This window comes from Giraffa tippelskirchi, chromosome 3 (assembly GCF_054371585.1).
Source record: "Giraffa tippelskirchi isolate mGirTip1 chromosome 3, T2T-mGirTip1v1.2.pri, whole genome shotgun sequence".
Taxonomy (NCBI): domain Eukaryota; kingdom Metazoa; phylum Chordata; class Mammalia; order Artiodactyla; family Giraffidae; genus Giraffa; species Giraffa tippelskirchi.
Genome location: NC_137277.1, coordinates 167,495,285 through 167,517,787, shown reverse-complemented (window position 1 = coordinate 167,517,787; position 22,503 = coordinate 167,495,285). Strand labels below are relative to the sequence as shown.

At 39.0% G+C, this 22,503-nt stretch overlaps 1 long non-coding RNA gene across 1 annotated transcript in view; it reads right to left on the bottom strand.

Moving 5' to 3' along the window:
* Positions 1-842: 842 nt before the first annotated feature.
* The window catches only part of LOC145541904 (uncharacterized), a 103,570-nt gene continuing 81,909 nt past the window's right edge, over positions 843-22,503 (bottom strand). Inside the window, exons 4-5 of the long non-coding RNA XR_014079404.1 lie at positions 21,258-21,290; positions 843-1,008 (exon numbers count right to left, since the gene is read on the bottom strand). This is a non-coding gene — a long non-coding RNA (uncharacterized LOC145541904). The remainder of the gene's footprint in view (positions 1,009-21,257; positions 21,291-22,503) is intronic.

The following is a 22,503-nucleotide window of genomic DNA, read 5'->3' as shown; positions in this document are numbered from 1 at the left end:
TATTTTCTTTGTATGTTTTTGACCTTCTCTTGACAGATGGCTTCAACATTATCTTTGTCGAGAATGATTCTGACACTGGCTAGAGAGACGCAATTGTGTTCTGTTTATGCAATACAGAAAGCCAGAGCACTTTTTTTAAGCTGTCGTCATACATCACTGTCAGTATTTTGAACCACTAAATTGTTATTAAAAATTCAGGGACAATAATCCATTTTGAGAATACCATGAGAGAAGCAAATGCTATAATGACTGATTGACATTTCAGGAATAACATCATTCAAGACATGCTAATTTCCCTACAGCCCATTTCCTTGGATAAGTGTCTATTGTATAAATAAGTTTGGCTTCCAACCCTTTCCCAGCATTTGCTTTTGATGAGGGAGTCTTGATATTAAAAATGAAAATCATCTGAAATGAAATTTGCTTCTGTTCTGTAAGGTTCTACAGTAAAAACAAAACAAAACAAAACTGCTTCATAGCTAGAATAAATAGCTTTCTTTACCAGCAAGAAATTTTATATCACATGGTTTCCAAGATTTTTCAAGAAACAAAATGCCATGATAAGCACCTCACTTGGCTTGTACCTTATTTCAGGAGTAATGAGCTCTGATAGGAACATACTAGATAGAAAGAGTCAGGCGACTGGAGAGTTTTGGTCCCAACTCTGCCAGGACAAAGCTGTCACCTGACCTTGAACAGAGACTTTAATATCTCATAGCTGTAGTTGAATATGGGGTTTTGTTTCCCTGCCATTTTTCTTTTTTAATTAAGTATGCTTGGATATGTTCTAGCTACGGTAGACTATGATGTGATGACCAGGAAAAAACATAAAAGAATGTTTCACTGATATCCTTTCTCTGTATTCTGTATGGAAAGATACTTTTTTTTTCAGTCAAGAGTGGGAAATTAACCTTCTAGTTCCATGATTTTCAAGGATTTTCATCCCATGAACCATCTTGATAAGACAAAAGGCTTGAAGATGATTTATCCTGTAACTTTCTCTTATCACTACAAAAGAAAAGAAAAAATAAATGAGTTTGTTAACAGAAAATATGTTGCTTTTTCAATCAGATGCTAATGAGAATGATCATAAGTGAAGTACTAATGTTTATGTTTTTTTTGTGCCTGAAGGCCTAGATCCCAATATCATGATAGTAATAATTGATAGTAATAATTTGAGGGTAATTGATAGTATTAATTGATAGTAATAATTTGCATTTATGTAATGTCCAAGTTTGTAAAACATATGCATTAAAAAAAACACCTCATTTGATCCTCACAAAACAGAGTATTATCTATCTTTTCTGTTTGATAGATGAGAAAACTGAAGCTGGGTTATGAGAAGTAGAATTCAAAACTCTTGTTTTCTATATTTTAATTCAGCTTGCTTTGCATTGAACTATGCTGCTTCCATAATCTCATAGCAGGGTAATATAAACCATGAAGCTTCGAGTCCCTTCAACATTATTTTGTAATTCTGAGATGACACTCTTCCTAAAAAGGTATATATTTGAAGAAGAACCACTGAGAGAGAACAATATTAACATTGGAGCAATAATTATGATGATAAAGAGCACCTAATATTTGTATAGAAATATAGTTTACTTATTTCAGGGGCTCCTTGAACCAAGAATCTGACACGGACTCTTATTCTTTGGTTACAGGTATGGAAACCTGTGATAAAAAGGCTGAATATGTGCCTTACACAACTGGCATATGGCAGAGCTCAGACTCAGCCCAGGCCTGTCTGTGATGTTTACGTGATCCGACACTGTATCGGTTTAGACACCACTGGGGAACACAGTGGGCTGTCCTTAATGACTGGAATTTTTCAAAGCACGACGCAATTAGCTCTTAACCAGCAATTATTCTTCCATAGAGGAGAGGGATGTATAAGAGGCAGGCAATATAAAATACTGGTTCAAAGTATGCGCTCTGGAGTGAGATCAAATTCCACTTCTTATTGACCTATTAATATTAGGATAATGGACAATAGTACCCATGTGTACTCTTTAAGAACCCCTTTGAGGAGCGGGCATCTCTCTGGAAGGGGCTTCCTTTCTTGTTTCCTACGTAATTGTTATGGAATCAAATTATGATACTAGCACCTGATCCACTCTCTCACTTTGCAAAGAAATGTGTTTCTCCTTTATAGAGTTGTTAAAGCAAAAGTCACAATCATCTGTCACTTAAGCAAGCATCTTTTTCTTAAAAAAAAAAAAAATCTGGAATACATTAATATCAGAAATGAGAAAGTACCAGTTTTGGGTCCTGCCCTCTCTTCAACCTTGATTATTGTGACTCAGTCAAGATTAGTCTAGAATATGACTTCCAGAATGCAGACTCAAGGACCAGGACTGTAATAGTTTGGATAGAAATATATAGATCCTAAATATTAGGTTGGTCAAAACGTTCATTCAAGTTTTTCCATAACATCATGCAAACAAACCTGGATGAACTCCTTGGCTAACCCAATATATGTTTTGAATCATTTTTTACATGTACTGCATAATTAAATGGCTCCCATTCAAGAGAGCAAATGAATTACTGATTGGTGTTGTTATCTGCTACTAACAACAGGTAACAAGAGAGATTTGTGGACAGCAGAGAATCTGGCTGGGATTGGCTGCTTCATTTGCAATATTGATTGATATCTTGAGAGAATAAGGCAAGAGGGAAGTTAGGATGTGTTCAAGAGGACAGAATGGACTTAGAAGAATGATGCCTACTCCTTGCTTGTCATTTTCTCTGTTGTTTCCCAAAAGTCCCTGGCTAAAATCCAAAATCACTTTCTTGTTTTAAACACCAGTGTACGGGGGTGAAGAACAGGAAGTTAATGATGATACAGCACTAGTTTTTATACAATTAGACGTCTATGCACTTGCAATATATTTGACATGCATTTGCAGACTACTACATATACTCACAGGTGTGTGAGAGTTAAATGAGACGTCGCCTCTAATCTCCTAAATATCACACATAAAGCTGGAAAATACTTCCTGTAATAGTGATGATCACAATAAAAGCATGTCAATAATTATTATTGCTCAAAATTGAGACCCAGAGAGAAGAGCTAAGAAAATATAAGGCCCACAGTTGGACTTAAGAAAAGCAAATGCAGGACCTTGCTTTGTATGCTTTGATTTCTGGTCCCAATTAGTTCTGAGGTCTGGGTTCTCTCCTTGACTGCCACCATTAGGCTTTGTGATTTAATGCTTGTGTGGTTTCATGGCCTCACATGAAAACCAGAACAATATCTCCTCCCACTAAATGCCAGGAGGATCTGCTGAATGAGAAATGTACAGTGAAGTTGGAGCTGATGCCCAGCAATACAAATTGTGATTTCTGGCATTCTGAAGACTCAAAATGCAGAACTGAAAATCAGATGCTTTGTGGGGACTGGACTCAGGGAAAAATAGCCTTATCATTGACTTCTGTCACCTCCTCAGCCAGAACCCCAGAGTTTCCTATCAGTGGCGAAGAGACAAATCTCTTGGTCCTGCGAACCAATGGTCCTTTTCTAATGGGCCATCAACACAAAGGAATGCTTGTCGTTTTCGGGTCTGCAGTGAAGGTTCACTGATAAATGCTTGTTAGCATTTTACAAAAGAAAATGCTGTAGAAATGAAAGTACTCATAAAAATGCCCTCCTCCAAAGAAAAGTCCCTGCCACCAATTCATTGGTCTTAGGTACAGTGGGTCATGAGGTCCCTATTCAATTTACTTAGGTGAGAGCAGAATCCTTTGCAACCTTTTTCTTTTTCCCAGGGAAAAATGCTTTCAAATCACCATCTGCTTCTCTTGCATCCCCGTGCTTGCTACTCTTCAATACAACTTCGGCCAAATCCAACAGGAGAGCAGAGGGCTCGGAGGTAGGTAGGTGTCTGACAAGTGTCACAGAACCAGGACAAATGAAGGTGCTTTCCAGCATGTTCCCACTGGTTCACCATGTGCTGCTTGCAAAGAAACACTGGTCACCTTCCACCCAAGGTGTCCAAGAATATAATTCTCAAAGATGATTTTTTCTTGCCCCAAACACAAACACATTCAAAATAGAAACTCTTTTTTTCCTTCCCTTTCTCCTAGATCCAACCTAATGAGTGGGATGATTTCAGAACTGCTGAGGAAAACAAATCAATTCTTTTTGGTTTTTAAAAACTAACAAGAAATGCTGAGTGAATAAAAGGCATTGAGGCAGCGTTCAGTAAATGCACCCACATCGGGAGGGAGGTCAAGTTAGAATTGTGTTTGACTGTTGGAGTTTACTAAAAAAATTTAAGTACCATTACTGGAGATAAAATATTGTATGTGTGCATTAGCTCTTGGCTAGGTAGCCAATACTCATGTACATGGTATAATTTTTATATATAAATGGATGCACTACAAATCAATGCTCTCTAATCTCAGCTGTGCCCTCGATGCTGCTCAGAAATACTGCTATTCATCTGATTTCCTATCACACTCCCCCTCAGGGCCAGTACAAGTCTTTTGTAACTCTGACTGGATCCACTCCCAAAACCTTCTCCAGCAGATGGCTCCTTCCCTGGAGGCTCCTTAGTTTTCCTCCCATCCAAGCAAGACCTTTCTTGTATGCCTTGGTTTTATTGCTTTCCATCCTTTTGGGGTCTTAGGATTGAAAATCTCCTTGTTCAGTCCTCCAGTGTTACGTTTCAGAGCTTCCCAAGTTCCTTGTTCTTACTTGCTTCTCTGTAGGAATGTCCCCTAGCTAAGGTTCTTTATTTTCTATGCTCCACAGACCTGCTTGCTGTTGGGACCATGGTCTTGATGACCCTAGGTGGCGTCTGACCTTGACTCATGCAGGAACATTCCAGAGTTTGTTTGCTTCTCTCCTTTGCACCTTCAGTGACATCTTCTTTGTGGAATGAATTCTTCTATTTCAAAATACCTTCCCTCACACCTAGTATTTCTTCCAGCTCCTAACCATCTCTCTCTTTTTTTTCACTCCTAAATTTTTGACAGTGGGATTTTTATATGGATTGCTTTTGCTTTCTCACTTTCCTTTCATATCTTGAGCCTTTCCTTGCATTCTGGCAAAAAAAGCAACCTTCCTTTGGCTTCCTGGTTTTTCTTCCTTTTTTGTAGATTCTTCTCATGCCCTTCATCTTTCTCCCATTCTCTAAAGGTAGATATTCTTTGTGATTAAATGTTAGGACATCTTGGAGATTTCATTTATTTTTGCATTTTAACAAATGTCCTTATGCCAATGATTCCAAAATCTATGTCCCTACTCTATTCTCTCTCCTAAGGTCTATTTCCCTGTTCTTAATTCCACTGCCAACATTTACTTGTATATCCATTAAGGCTCTGCCTTGATTTTTTTTTTTTTTTTTGAGAGTGGGCTTCCCTTGTGGCTCAGTTGGTAAAGAATGCACCTGCAACATGAGAGGCCTGGGTTCGATCCCTGGGTTGGGAAGATTCCCTGGAGAAAGAAAGGCTACCCACTCCAGTACTCTGGCCTGGAGAATTCCATTGACTGTATAGTCCATGGGGTCACAAAGAGTCAAACACGACTGAGTGACTTTCACTTGATACTTTTAAACTCTTCACATTGTCTCCTCTTCAAAGCTCCTCCGCATCTTATCTTCCCTAATTCTGTTAATGACACCATAACAACATTGTCATCAAAATCTTAGCACTGGGGCTTCCCTGTTGGTCCAGTTGTTGAAACTCTGTACTTTCATTGCAGGGACAAGGGTTGTATCCCTTTTCAGGCAACTGAGATCCTGCTTACTACAGAGCAAAAAAAAAAAAAACCTTAGTATTATTTTCATTTTCTCCTTTCTCTTGCTATCATAGTTTATTACGATGCTCTGAAGAACCAACTTCCCTCCTGTATGTTGTCCATTCCCTCTGAGTCTTCATCCCTACTCCAGCTGCCATCGTCTAGGCCCTCCCCTTCTCCTACCTCCTCCACTGGAGTTCTCCTCATTGGATCCCTACCATATCTATCCTGAGGTGCATTCCCAACACCGCTCTTGGAGTTTTCTTCTTCATACTCAGCTACCGTCATACCAAGTGAAGAAGAATATTCTGTATTTTCTGCCTAAAGAATTGAATTTAAAACACATTTTATATCACTTTAAGTCTTTTACAACCTGCCCCCAGCCTCTTTTCCCTTTTATCTTCCCACTACTTTTCTTTACTCATTCTATTATCAGTCTTTCCTTCCTCCCACTATCTCTGTGTGTTGGCATTGAACCCATATTTCAAAGACCAGTTCAAGACTCAACAGACCATGATACAATGGCTTCTCTGGGCACCCTGTTAGTAATAACTTCTTCCTTTTCCTTCTAGCTTTTTATGCAGAGTCTTCTCACCTTACCCTCAGGTGAGTAACTCAAGTTTATTTTAATCTTGACACCCTCAAAGTACCTGGACCCTGAGGAGGCACTCACTGCTTCATGGAGTACACTGGACTTGGAGCTCATAGTAATGGCAAGAAGAACTTAATGTCTATCATTTTGAAATCACTGCAAAAAAGAAACATTTTCAAGGATTTTATTCATCCATGTCCAAATAAGGGGATGATTCACTTTTCATGGCTTATGATTTATTCTATCAGACAGGTGTAAAAAGGCTGTGGAAAGGCAGAGTTGCAAATTAATTATCCACTTAACCTCTGACAAAAGAAAATAATCTGACAGATTTTCAAGAATCTTTCTTTTTCTCTCTTAGTTGGGATAATAATGTAAAATTTTGCTGATGTCTTTCGAGGACAGTGTCACATTTATGGCCCTTTGTCACACAGTCTTCTGCAGCTGAGCAGACTGTGGGTTGGTGATAAGAGTTGGCAAACAGCTCTTCTGAGGGGAAGACTGGTTTGAATGTGATGCATGGTGATTAAGTAAAAAACTGGGTGATTTCCGGTGGGACAAACATGTGAATTGACCTAAAGGAGGAGGGCAGTGTTAATGATTCTGAATGAGAAGAATAAGTAAACAGAGATTAGAACTGTATTTCAGGGGTTGACAGTGGGAAATTAACCAAGGCAACTATATACCATCTGATCTCAATTCCAAAGAATTTCTTTGCTGAATTACATAAGTGTTCATTGGATGAATTAATATAACAGAACTTTGAAGCGTTTTCCTCCCTAGGTTCTTAGCTTCTTTACTAAGAGAGAAAAACATTAAGCATAAACCACTTATTTTAAGATTGCTTTAACAATATTGAGCACAAAGCATCATTTGCTTCTTGTCAAGGCAACAAGGCATTTTTTGAAGAAATGACGGGAAGAGAAAAGGGAATTTTCCCTCAAATGGGTTTTTTGAAGCATTACAAAAACACGACAGAGTCAACTACCTACAAAAATTTAATCACTGTAAATGTTGAGAGTGACCGACTTCAAGTTTAGCATCGTGAGAAATAATTCCTTAAATGAGTAGGTTTAAGCCTAAATTATCTTTGAAAATGGTCAGTTATTCAGTAGGAAAGCATTTAGAACTTTCCTTCAAAAATTACATGTAAATCCTCTACTTTTTTATGGAACTAGTTAGACAGTCTTAAAAATTGAGATTTTATTCTTCTTTCCTATTGGGGTAAACACCAGCCCACAGAAAATCAGATTATTTGCAAACATCCTTATTTAAACAAAAATACCTGAACTATAACCTAATGTAGGTACAGAGGGAAAAGTTGTCAGGAGATGAAAGGCTGGTTGAGATATGATCCACATGGAATATCAGGCTGTGGTTTTCCTAAACAACTGCCAGTTCTAGAAGGGTTTTCAGGAGAAAACAAAAAATCAAGAGCAGCTACTCTACAAGAGAAATGGTCTAACTCCTCAAGCCTGCCCTGGAAGGGCAACCCCATGGGCAACCCAGGGCTGATATCCCCCAACTCTGGGCCTGAGACTCGGGTGAATCAGCCCTGGTTCGCCAGTATCAGGCATGCCTCTCTCCTCTCAGCCCTCCATGCTACTCTTTGAAAATCCATCCCACTGCTTCCTCTTCTCACCCTATTCTGGAGGGAGTTACTGTAATTTCACTTGATGCTTATTGTTTCTCATCATCAACTTGAAATCAAATTCTAGCCTTCCCTGATTTACTAAAACTATATTTCAGATCATCCCCAGTAGGTTCTCCAGTTACCCACTCTAAGGTCTCCTTCCTCAGTTCTCATCCTTCTCCATCTCTCCACCATATTTGACAAATTGGGTTAGCAGTTAAATTTCTGATCTAGCTCCCCTAAAAGTAAAAAGACAAAATTTGTCATTTTACTAGCAGGTCCTGTTTGTATATTTTAAAGTTAAAAAAGTAAAGCTTCTTTATGTAGTATTTGTTGTTGTTCAGTCGCTAAGTTGTGTCCTACTCTCTGCGACCCCATGGATTGTAGTCCATCAGGGTCCACTGTCCGTGGGGTTCTCCTGGCAAGAATACTGGAGTGGGTTGCCATTTCCTTCTCCATTATGTAGTATAATATCATGTATATCAAGCTCCAGGAGATAGTGATGGTCAGGGAAGTCTGGCGTGCTGCAGTCCATGGGGTCACAAAGAGTCGGACTTGACTGAGCGACCCAACAACAACAACAGATCATGTATATTGTGTAGATAAGTACATATGTGTTAGTGTCACTCAGTCATGTCTGACTCTTTACAACCCCATGGACTGCAGCCCACCAGGCTCCTCTGCATGTGGAATTCTCCAGGCAAGAACACTGGAGTGGGTAGCCATTCCCTTCTCCAGGGGATCTTCATGACACAGGGGTTGAATCCAGGTCTCCCACATTGCAAGCATATTCTTTACCCTTTGAGCCACCAGGCAAGCCCGTATGTACATATACAGGTATGCATAAATTATATATAGGTATGTATTAATTATAGATAGGGATACATGTGAATGTTAGAAAGTATAGTTAAATAGAAGGCTAAGAAGATGGTCATAATCTTACCCACCTACTACTATTTTAAAGACTTTGATTTATATACCTCTGGTCATATTTTAAACACCTTGTTGTGTTCATCTCCTGAGTGTTAAAAATGAATGTAAATATATACACATTTAGAGCAACAGGATCACACACTCATGTTCTATAACTTTCAAAATCATTGACATTTGAAGATCTGTCCATGATAACACATATACCTGATATGAAGAGCCAACTCATTGGAAAAGACTCTGATGTTGGAAAGATTGAGGGCAGGAGACAAAGGGGGCAACAGAGGATGAGACAGTTGGATGGCATCACTGACTCAATGGACATGAGTTTGAGCAAACTCGGAGGCAGTGAAGGACAGGGAAGCCTGGTGTGCTACAGGCCATGGGGTCGCAAAGGGTCAGACATGACAGTGACTGAACAACAACACCTACCACCACCTTCATTGCAGGTGGCAACTGTTTTCTCTGAAGTCTGATCTCCCCACTGTTCACCTGCCATGCCCTGTCCCTCAGGATCAGTCCCTATAAACTACACTTTCTCTTCTCAAGAGCTTCCACTTAAGTTAGGCCAGTGGGAGGCAGTGGGAGGATGTAGGATAGGAAGATGGAACAATCTGAATATTTATCTTCATCTATCTGCTTGTGTAGAGTCTCTGGCAGGACAGGCTGCATAGTTTCTGGACCCTGGTATAATATAGAAATGTAGACCTCTTATTTAAAAATTGTTAAAAATGTTAAGATGACAGCAGAGTATTAAACCAAGTGTGCCCTGGGGCCCTCTTGAGTGTGCTGTTCCATGGGAGTGCACCGATCACACACCAAGAAGCTGGCTCTGGTCTCTGGCAGGGGCTCCATCTCTTCTGTGACTCTGGTTCACACCTGATGGCCTTGGCCACCCAGCTGTTTGGGGGACTGCCTGTACGTACCTCTCTCACTGTCCTTCAGAGCTATGGGTAGCAGTGTGTTTGTAGACCATTGGGTTGTCCCACTTTCCCTGCTTCCCCCTTTGGCTTTTCCAACACTTATAACTAGTTCTCCGTAGTAAATTTCTTCTACTGAACTACCTGTTTTAACCCTGACTGATAGCTATGCTAGGGATGGCAAGAACCTAAGCATTGTGCCACCATTTCCTTTATTCTATGATTGCTGCACGCATCACTAACTGATAACAACATTCTTTCTGTGAGATTAAAATTAGTCTCAGGATTCTTCTCAACACAGTGTTTGATTGTAGTGGACAAATGACATGAAATCTATGTGGCCTCCCAGCAATACACCATCCTTTTTAACAACTTCTACTGTGGTTATAGTGTATTTTATTTAACTAATTCCTGACTGGTGACAGTTAGTTTATTTTTCATTTTACACCCATTCAGAAACACATTGTTTTACAGAGGCATTTTTGTTTACTTCTTTGGTCGTCTTCAGGAGAGAGTCTTGAAAGTGGAATTGCTAGGCCAAAGGCCATGCCCATTTTATATTTTGATGCATATTGCTACTTCGAAATGATTGCATGAATATTAGTATGTTTAAGTGTGAAATATGTCTATGATACACTAAGATTGATCTTTTTTCCCTTTGAAATTGTTAGAAGTCTAACATTTCCTTCAAGTCGTTTTTGTTAATTCTTCTTAAAAACCATTTCCAGATCCAGTTTCAAAGGCACTTAGAAGTCACCTCTTTGGATTCAACTTGCAACTTATTTTTTAAATAAAAGCATTATTACTCAGCTTAATCACCTTCTTGGAGAAGGCAATGGCATCCTACTCCAGTACTCTTGCCTGGAAAATCCCATGGACAGAGGGGCCTGGTGGGCTGCAGTCCAGGGGGTCGCTAAGAGTTGGACACGACTGAACGACTTCACTTTCACTTTTCACTTTCATGCATTGGAGAAGGAAATGGCAATCCACTCCAGTGTTCTTGCCTGGAGAATCCCAGGGACCGGGGAGCCTGCTGGGCTGCCATCTATGGGGTCGCACAGAGTCGGATACGACTGAAGCGACTTAGCAGCAGCAGCAGCAGCATTAATCACCTTCTTAGTCTACGGACTTGCTTTCAATGGACTTTTGATTATTTTTCAGAAATAGAACTCTATTTCTATGTGCTGAAGTTCTCTCGTTTTTGAAGATAGTCAAAACAATAGACTGCTGTCCCTGAAGGCTTGAACAGAAGAGCTGGAGACTCTTTTAAGAAACTGTTGAAGCTTTATTGAAGCTTCCAGCTTCCCAAGGTAATTCCTTTGAGAGGGAGGCAATACTCATTGAGATGCAAAAGTCTGGCATATTTGTTTTGAAACTCAGTTGCTTTATATTATGGAGGAGCCTTCTCTTCATTAGTGCGGGTTGCCTCTACCTGCAATTCTTCTAATCAAAATCTTTTGTCCAAAGCCCTTTTGTCAAAAGGGCTGTAAAATATTTGTTTAGCTTGGTTTCATCAATATAGTAATAGAACTATCTCATTTGTAAGTACCTCTTCTTTCACCTGAAATCATTCTCACTGAGAACAATTTTTTTTCCCCTCTAAGTACACAGTAAATCATGCTGCCGGAATTTAAAAGTTAGGCCACCCTGCAAAGAGCCCTGGGTCATTCCATTTTGTACACTCTATCCAAGGTAATTTCTAATTTGCTTTTTGCAAGGAGAGCCTGGAAAGGGACTCTTATAAGTTTGAATGTCTTCTCTTCCTTCTCAAGAATGTCATGCAGCTTTCAAATGATCACAGAACAAACAAACGCACCTTTCCTCTTTCCCTCTGCTTAAAATCTGTCAGTTTAAGGACAATGTCTGGTTTCACTAATATGAAATTCTTTGTTAACCTTAGAAATGGGATATCAATGACTTATTCTTATAATTCTTTAACTCTTATTAAACAGTCTACCAGAATGGTGGTTCAAAAAATAAGACCAGGCTTTGCATTTAGATAGAGACTCAAATGAGTCCCTGGGAACACGTGTGCTCCTTTCTGTGCTGCGTTTTTGTCCCATCAGACCAATAAATTCCTACAGGTCTCAGCTCTTTAATTCCCTTTAGGGAGGACTGGGATAAAGAATATCAGCCCATTCTAAAAAATCCCGCTGTTTTTATGACATACAGAAATAGCTACAAGGAATACCTTAATCATTTTTACTTGCTGGGCCATGTAACATTTTTTTTCTCTGAAGTTAATGATCACTAAGGGCCCGCACACGTGCACACAGAACCCTGGCCCTTGGGTCCACCTAGTCACCTTTGCGGTACAGCCCCAAAATAAAACTGTACCTAGTCCGCTGAATTTGGGCTCCTGCTGTACATTTCATGGTTTATAGGCTTCCATTTCATTTCCTCTGCTTGCCATGTTGCAGCTGTAATATTTCAGCTTCTGAACAAGGAACTTAGCAGGGCCAGACTAATCCACCTTAAATTTGCACTCATGGTGTAAAACTGATTGAGGCCTGTCTCCATTAATCAGAATCCTCTAGACTATTGGATTCCTCATTCTTACATCTAGGCTTTGTGGATTCTTGTGCCTGAAATGACCTTCTTCCTCCATTTCATCTAATGAAATTATTTCTTGCATCAAAGCTCAAACAAGTGTCACCTCCCCCCATGAGCCTTCTCCAATTTTTCAAAAGTAGAGCTTTACACTACTCTTTTTTTTTCTTTGAACTCCTATAATATAAAACATAATGTTTTGAACTTACTGTCGTTATTTGTAATTGTTTTCTAGAAGGGCCTATATACCACTTAAGGTTAGGAGAAGGTATTGCCCTCCTTCCCAACACTTCCCAACCAGGCAAGAGTCAAAGGTCCTTGGCCATTTTCATCATCTTGTTGAGTAATTCAGTCTTCATGTGGTAAAGGATATGGAAATACAGGTCTTATCTGATCTGTTCAGATAGAGGACTTAACAATGACAGGAATCATTTTGCTCATTTTCATTGTTTTGATGAATTATTATATCAAATGTGTACCATCCTCTTCATGAATTTTATGTGTGTTATGCCAAACACAGGTCCACTTTCTTTCATTGTTTTCAGTTTTCAAAAACTTAAGCAAAACCACCTTTTTGGGAAATTTCTGTTTTTCTTTTCACTGTTTAATTTTTTTGAGCTCCCCTTTTGTATTTTACATTTCTATCATATTCTCTATTTGTACTCATTCTCAGGAATATAAAGGATTAAAAAGAACATGTATATGTATTCTAAGCTTCCACTACTTGAAAATATTTTCATCAACAATGTAAATTCAAATAAATTAACATTTTTAACAATTAAAATTATTACTTTCATTTTCCAAAACAATTAATTTACCTTCAAATTATTCAAAATTATCTATGGAGATGAAAAGGAAAACATAAATTATGAGTAAATATAAAAATTATCAATAAAATTAAGTTAAACTAGTTTAAAACTTTATTTAATATATATATTAAAAAAACTTTTCATTATGGCAAATTTCAAACATACAAAAGTAGACAGAATAGTATGTGGAACTCCCATATGCCTATTATCTAGCTTCAATAATTGATCAGCTCTTGACCATTCTTATATTAATCTCATTCTTCTATCCCCCACCTGATATTTTGAAGTAAATCCCACTTTTCATATATCTGATCTACAAATAATACAGTCTCTAAATGATAAGAAACTTTTAACATAACCACACTATCACTGTCACGCCTAAAACATGATAATATTTCCTTAACATTAACCAATAAGTAGCAAATGTTCATGATTCCAATTGTCTCAAATGTTAACATATATTTTTTGTAGTTTGAACCAAAATCCCATACACATGTTGCAATTTGTTACAATGTCTTTTAAGTCCCTTTTAATCTTTTAGATTTTCCTCTCTTTCTGTCTCTGTTTTTCCTTTTCATTTTGTTTGTTGAAGAAATCACTTTTGTTTGCCCAGTAGAATTCCCCCCCTGAATTTTGCTGATTTCATCCCTTTTGTGTTATTTAACATCACTAATATCAACATTATATTAATGCAAAGAAATAGAGGAAAACAACAGAATGGGAAAGACTAGAGATCTCTTCGAGAAAATTAGAGATACCAAGGGAATATTTCATGCAAAGATGGGCTCGATAAAGGACAGAAATGGTATGGACCTAACAGAAGCAGAAGATATTAAAAAGAGGTGGCAAGAATACACAGACGAACTGTACAAAAAAGATCTTCATGACCCAGATAATCACAATGGTGTGATCACTCACCTACAGCCAGACATCCTGGAATGTGAAATCAAGCGGGCCTTAGAAAGCATCACTACGAACAAAGCTAGTGGAGGTGATGGAATTTCAGTTGAGCTATTTCAAATCCTGAAAGATGATGCTGTGAAAGTGCTGCACTCAATATGCCAGCAAATCTGGAAAACTCAGCAGTGGCCACAGGACTGGAAAAGGTCAGTTTTCATTCCAATCCCATAGAAAGGCAATGCCAAAGAGTGCTCAAACTACCACACAATTGCACTCATCTCACACGCTAGTAAAGTAATGCTCAAAATTCTCCAAGCCAGGCTTCAGCAATACATGAACCGTGAACTTCCAGATGTTCAAGCTGGTTTTAGAAAAGGCAGAGGAACCAGAGATCAAATTACCAACATCCACTGGATCATCGAAAAAGCAAGAGAGTTCCAGAAAAATATTTACTTCTGCTTTAGTGACTATGCCAAAGCCTTTGACTGTGTGGATCACAGTAAACTGTGGAAAATTCTGAAAGAGATAGGAATACCAGACCATCTGACCTGCCTCTTGAGAAACCTGTATGCAGGTCAGGAAGCAACAGTTAGAACTGGACATGGAACAACAGACTGGTTCCAAATAGGAAAAGGAGTACCTCAAGGCTGTATATTGTCACCTTGCATATTTAGCTTATATGCAGAATATATCATGAAAAACACTGGGTTGGAAGAAACACAAGCTGGAATCAAGATTGCCGGGAGAAATATCAATAATCTCAGATACACAGATGACACCACCCTTATGGCAGAAAGCGAAGAAGAACTAAAGAACCTCTTGATGAAAGTGAAAGAAGAGAGTGAAAAAGTTGGCTTAAAACTCAACGTTCAGAAAACTAAAATCATGGCATCTGGTCCCATCACTTCATGGGAAATAGAAGGGGAAACAGTGCAAACAGTGTCAGACTTTATTTTTTTGGGCTCCAAAATCACTGCAGATGGTGATTGCAGCCATGAAATTAAAAGATGCTTACTCCTTGGAAGGAAGGTTATGACCAACCTAGATAACATATTTAAAAGTAGATACATTACTTTGCCAACAAAGGTCCGTCTAGTAAAGGCTCTGGTTTTTCCAGTGGTCATGTATGGATGTGAGAGTTGGACTGTGAAGAAAGCTGAGTGCCGAAGAATTGATGCTTTTGAACTGTGGTGTTGGAGAAGACTCTTGAGAGTCCCTTGGACTGCAAGGAGATCCAACCAGCCCATCCTAAAGGAGATCAGTCCTGGGTGTCCGTTGGAAGGACTGATGTTGAAGCTGAAATTCCAATACTTTGGCCCCCTGATGTGAAGAGCTGACTTATTTGAAAAGACCCTGATGCTGGGAAAGATTGGGGGCAGGAGAAGGGGATGACAGAGGATGCGATGGTTGGATGGCATCACTGACTCGATGGACATGGGTTTGGGTAAACTCTGGGAGTTGGTGATGGACAGGGAGGCCTGGCATGCTGCAATCCATGAGGTCGCAAAGAGCTGGACACAACTGAGCAACTGGATTGAACTGAACTGAATTGAATGCTTTCACTTAGTTGAATCACCACCTTTATGGTTTCTGCTGTTGCTCTGTACCACTTGTTCTGTTACCTGCTATATTAGTTTTCTATTGCTGAGGAACCTATTATCACAAACTTAGGAGCCTCAGCTAAGCTGAATTCTCTCCTCAGAGTCTCACAGGACAGAAATCAGGGTGTCATAAGTATCTCTGTCTCATTTAAAGGTTTGTGAACTCCTCCAAGTTTGTTTAGGTCATTGGAAGAATTCACTTTTTGTGATTATAGAACTGAGGTCCCCACTTTCCTGTTGGCTGTTAATTGACACCCATTCTCAGCTTCTAGAGGCTGTTGCCACTTCCTGTTACATGGCCCTCTTCACAACATCATGGTTTCCTTCTTCAAGGCCAACAAGAGACTCCTCCTAATCTACTATGACACTGCAGACATAAATAACATAATGTAGTCTTGAGAGTGACTATCCCATCATGCTCAAGGGAAGAGGATATATAAAGAACACATTCTCCAGGGGGTGGGACTCTTAGAGGTCACCTGAGAACTCTGCCAACCACATTTGTTTAGCATTTTTTCTTTAAATCAACTCACTTTTTAAACTTGAACAGATTTGTAAAAATCTATACCATATAATTTTTGGCTTACACCATGTATAGCTTATACCATATAGATTTTGGGTTTCCCTGGTGGCTCAGCTGGTAAAGAATACACCTGTAATGCAGGAGACCTGAGTTTGATCCCTGGATTGGGAAGATCCCCTAGAGAAGGGAATGGCTACCCACTCCAGTATTCTGGCCTGGAAAATTTCACGGACTGTATAGTCCATGGGATTGCAAAGAGTTGGACACTACTGAGCAACTTTCACATATCATACATTTAATGTGCTAGGTTTGTGTGCATGTTTATATATGTCTTTATATTGGGGTTTCCCTGGTGGCTCAGATGGTAAAGAGTCTGCTTGCAATGCAAGAGACCTGGGTTTGACCCCTGGATAGAGAAGATCCTCTGGAGAAGGAAATGGCCACCCATTCCAGTGTTCTTGCCTGGAAAAGGCCATGGATGGAGAACCCTGGGGTCACAGAGTTGGACATGACTGAGCAACTAACATATATATATGCACACACACAGTAATATAAATGTATAATAAAAATAAGAAGTGTTTATCAGTATATCCCCTAAAATTATGTCATTTCGCTAAGGCTCATGTACCACATTGGGAAATAGTGTCCCTACGAATAACAGTAAACAACCATTTGTTGAGTGTATGATAATTAAAATAGTTTTAGAGTGAAGGACTTTGGTATCAATGAAACCAAATAATATATTTACATTTCTACAACTGTGTAAATCTTATTTATCTCTAAGATTATTCATCAAAGTATACCTTTTTGTTTACTGTGAAAGAGAATGTGACTTGAGGCTAACTTGGTGTCCATTGGTATATGGAATTTTCTGTCCTCTATGACTTAGGATAAAAGTGGAAAAGTCTAGCAGGTCAGATATTTCCTTATGTGTTTCAATATTCATTATAGTGCCATTAATCTTAAAAAGGCATAAACCAATTAAATTCCGCATTGCTGAAGATAACAAAGAAACAAATATGAGAAAGAAATGTCCATGTGTTTCTCCTGAAGAGAAAGGAAAACTTTAGTGACGAGTGGCATATCATTTAGGACTTGACTAATCTCTTGTATAATCTTTATGGCGCTGAAACACTTCCTAGAACAAAGAACAATCAAGGTCTGATTATTTTCGTAATCTAACTCTTAGTCACTGCCCAAACATCTTTGGCTTCACATAAAATCTGCAGATACCTATGTTGGCACATGTACATACAATACATATACAGATACATGAAAGAAGTCACATCTCTCTCTCTGGACTGCTCTGCAGACTTATTGTCCTGTAACTCACTTATCTGACAGTTGACAGGAGAACCGCTTATTCTCATCTTCAAGTGTCTGCCTGGTTTTGCCTGTTGCTCCATAACAAACCAAGTGGTGGCTATGGGGGATGGAGGGGAATTCTCCACCTAAAACTGATATGTCGTATCTTTTTTGGCTTTGAAAGTTTTCCTATCCAGAAATAGAGAGTAGGAAATGGCAACCCACTCTAGTATTCTTGCCTGGAAAATTTCATAGACAGAGGAGCCTGGTGGGCTACAGTCTATGGGGATGCAAAGAGTCAGACACAACTGAGCTGCTGAGTGCACACACACAACCAGATATAAATATTCTTGACTATGTATTTTTACTGCTTGTCCACTTAGAGAGTTGCCCTTGCCATAAACTCATTACTGCCTGTTCATTCAGTGGAGATGATATGAAGGAGGTCAGTATATCCTAGGGTGAAGGGATGTGAAGCCACGTTTGAGAGCTGTTGTCTCTCTGGTGATCTGCTCCGTGTGAACTGGTATAACCAATCCTTCCAGTCCTCGATAACCTCCATTTTTTTTCTGAGTTTATAGAGTACATATAGCCTGAAACACTTTTTTAGAGATGTTTGTCTTTCTATATTACTTAAATATTTCTTACGATCATTTCTTATTACTGCATATGGATTTTTAATTTCTGAAGTGACCATTTCTTGAATTTCTTTCCTCTTTTCTCAGTACCTGAACAGAACAAATCATGGAGCACTTTTTGAGTAAATAGTTGCTCTTAGTAGCCAGCAGATGGTTATGGCAGGGAGAAAAAGCAATTTTCAAACAAACGTAGCCTCCTAAATAAAATTTTGAAAATGGCTAATTTTAAAAGCAAGCTTTGCAACAAGGATATATTATACAGCACAGGGAAATATAGCCACTGTTTTTTTAATAATGTTAAATGAGGTATATGATCTGTAAATATATTGAATAACTATGTTGCAAAACTGAAACTAACACAGTCTTGTAGATAAACCTCAGTTCAATTAATTAACAAGTTAAAAAAAAAAAGGAAGTCTATCTTCTCCGACCATTATTTAATGTTCTTAATCTTCAAATTTACCACATTTTAGTATATATGTGAATGAATATATATATATATATGTGAATGAGTGCATGTGTACATATATGTGTATATATATATATATATATCTCCAATTGTAATTAACTATATATACTCTATACTATGTATTTTTGTTCTCGTTAAGTTACTCAGTTGTGTCCGATTCTTTGCAACCCCATGGACTGCAGCACACCAGGCTTCTCTGTTCTTCACCATCTCCCGGAGCTTGCTCAAACTCATGTCCATTGAGTCGGTGATGCCATCCAACATTCTCGGCCTCTGTCAACCCCTTCTCTACCTGCCTTCAATTTTTCCTAGCATCAGGGTCTTTTCTAATGTGTCAGCTCTTCGAATCAGGTGGCCAAAGTATTGGAGCTTCAGCTTCAGCATCAGTCCTTCCAATGAATATTCAGACTGATTTCCTTTAGGATTCAATGGTTTGATCTCCTTGCAGTCCAAGAGACTCTCAAGAGTCTTCTCCAACCACAGTTCAAAAACCGATTCTTCGACGTTCAGCCTTCCTTATGGTCGAACTCTCACACCCATACATGGTAACAGGAAAACCCATAGCTTTGACTATGTGGACCTTTGCTGGCAGAGTAATGTCTCTGCTTTTTAATATGGTGTCTAGGTTGGTCATAGCTTTTCTTCCAAGGAGCAACCGTCTTTTAATTTCATGACTGCAGTCACCGTCTACAGTGATTTTGGAACTCAAGAAAATAAAGTCTCTCACTGTTCCATTGTTTCTCCATCTGTTTGCCATGAAGTGATGGGACCGGATGCCACCATCTTCATTTTCTGAATGTTGAGTTTTAAGCCAGCTTTTTCACTCTCCTCTTTCACTTTCATCAAGAGGCTCTTTAGTTCCTCTTTGTTTTCTTCCATAAGAGTGATATCATCTGCATGTATGAGATTACTGATATTTCTCCCTGCAATCTTGATTCCAGCTTGTGCTTCATCCAGCCTGGAATTTAGCATGATGTACTCTGCATATAAGTTAAATTTAGCAGGGTGACAATATAGAGCCTTAAAGTACTCCTTTCCGTATTTGGAACCAGTCTGTTGTTTCATGTCTAGTTCTAACTGTTGCTTCTTGACCTGCATACAGATTTCTCAAGAGGCAGGTCAGGTGGTCTGGCATTCCCATCTCTTTAAGAAATTTCCACAGTTTGTTGTGATCCACACAGTCAAAGGCTTTGGCATAGTCAATAAAGCAGAAATAGATGTTTTTCTGGAACTCTCTTGCTTTTTCGATGATCCACCGGATGTTGGCAATTTGATCTCTGGTTCCTCTGCCTTTTCTAAAACCAGCTTGAATGTCTGGAAGTTCACAGTTCATGTACTGTTGAAGTCTGGCTTGGAGAATTTTGAGCATTACTTCACTAGCATGTGAGATAAGTGCAATTGTGTTGTAGTTTGAGCATTCTTTGGCATTGCCTTTCTTGGGGATTGGAATGAAAACTGACCTTTCCCCGTCCTGTGGCCACTGCTGAGTTTTCCAGATTTGCTGGCATATTGAGTGCAGCACTTTCACAGCATCATCTTTCAGAATTTTAAATAGCTCAAGTGGAATTCCATCACCTCCACTAGCTTTGTTCACACTCCAGGATGTCTGGCTCTAGGTGAGTGATCACACCATAGTGGTTATCTGGGTCATTAAGATCTTTTTTTTTTTTACAATTTTTTCTGTGTATTCTTGCCACCTCTTCTTAATATTTTCTGCTTCTGTTAGGTCCTTGTCATTTTTGTCCTTTATTGTGCCTATCTTTGCATGTAATGTTCCCTTTCTATCTCCAATTTTATTGAAGAAATCTCTAGTCTTTCCCATTCTATTGTTTTCCTCTATTTCTTTACATTGTTCACTTAAGAAGGCTTTCTTATTTCTCCTTGCTATTCATACTATGTATACTAAATGCTATGAATTTAATGATTATATATATATAATGTATCATCTATATAGTATATATATCATTATAAAGTATCTATTACATATGATATATAGGGCTTCCCAGGTGGCTCAGTGGTAAAGAATCCACCTGCCAATGCAGGAGACACAGGAGCCCTTGGTTCAGTCCCCGGGCTGGGAAGATCCTCTGAAGGGAATGACTACCTATTCCAGTATTCTTGCTTGTAGAATTCCATGGACAGAGAAGCCTGGTGGGCTACACAGTCCACGGGGTCACAAAGAGTGGAACTTGATTCTTTGAATGACTGAGCATACATCCACACACGCATATATATGGTATATAGCACGTATTATATGTAGTGTATACAATACATCATATGTTGCATATATTATCTATAGTATACATGGTATATATTATATACTATTATACATAATACATATATTAATATAAATATAGTAAGTTATTTGCAAGATCCTGGAATAGGCAAATTATCCTTCAACCTTACAACCCTTCTGTATAGTAAATATTATTACCCATTGTACAAATTAGGGAGCAAGTAAAAAAAAATATAATGCAACTGTCTTTGACAATAAGCAAATATACAATCTCCCAGAATAATGAGTCCAGAAGTAGGGCAGAATCAAGATGTAATACAATCTTTAGCTCAGGGATATTAGCAAGAACCCAGGGAGTTGGTAGCCAGCACCTCTCCACGTTTTGCACTGGGTCAGCTTGTCACTTACCTCAGGCTGGCTTCCCTTAGGGGTGCAGGATGGCTGCCACAGTTCCAGACATCACATTCAGATGAGAAAGCCCAGAAGATAAAAGGCTGTAGTTAGTTATGCACCTCTCAATAGATAACTCTCAGTCTCATTGACTAGCATTCTGTCATGTGCCCATGTCTAAAGCAAACCCTGAAGAGAGGAAGGCTATTATCACTATGGTTTAAGCTAATTGAATATGATAGCTAAAGCTAGGATGGGTTCACTTTCTCTTGACTCCTTTTGGGAAGGGGGAGATACATGATCAAAATGGTATTTTAGTGGAGAAGGAAGAAAGGGAAGACCAGTTAGAGTATCTGCCACAACTATCTTGCTAAATAAGAAAAGGAAGATGTATTAGGTGAGACCTCAGATATGCAGATGATACCACTCTAATGACAGAATGTGAAGAGGAAACTAAAGAACCTCTTGATGAGGGTGAAAGAGGAAAGTGAAAAAGCAGGCCTTAAAACTCAACATTCAGAAAATTTAGATCATGGCATCTGGTGCCATCACTTCAGGGCAAATATTAATAGAAGAGGAAAAAGTGAAAGCAGTGACAGATTTTACCCTCTTGGACTCCAAAATCACTGTGGACAGTGATTGCAGCCATTAAATTAAGACACTTGCTCCTTGGAAGGAAATCTATGACAAACCTAGACAGTGTATTACAAAGCAGAGACATCACTTTGCCCACAAAGTTCAGTATAGTCTAAGTCATGGTTTTTCCAGAAGTCAGGTATGGATGTGAGAGGTGAGTGTCAAAGAACTGATGATTTTGAAATGTGATGCTGGAGAAGACTCTTAAGAGTCCCTTTGACAGCAAGGAGATCAAACCAGTTGATCACCAAGGAAATCAACCCTGAATATTCATTGGAAGGACTGATGCTGAAGCTGAAGCTCCAATACTTTGGCCACCTGCTGCAAAGAGCTGACTCATTGGAAAAGACTCATGCTAAGAAAGATTGAAAGCAAAAGGAGAAGGGAGCGGCAGAGAATGAGATGATTAGATAGCATTGCTGACTCAATGGACATGAATTTGAGCAAATTCTGGGAGATAGTGAAGGACAGGGGAGCCTGGCATGCTGCAGTCCAAGGGGTAGCAAAAAATCAGATACAACTTAGCAACTGAACAACAACAACTAACAAGGGTATAAGGAAGATCAAAATCCAGGATGCAAAATTGCCAGAACATAGCTTAGAGATCGTACAGTTTGACCTCCTTAGT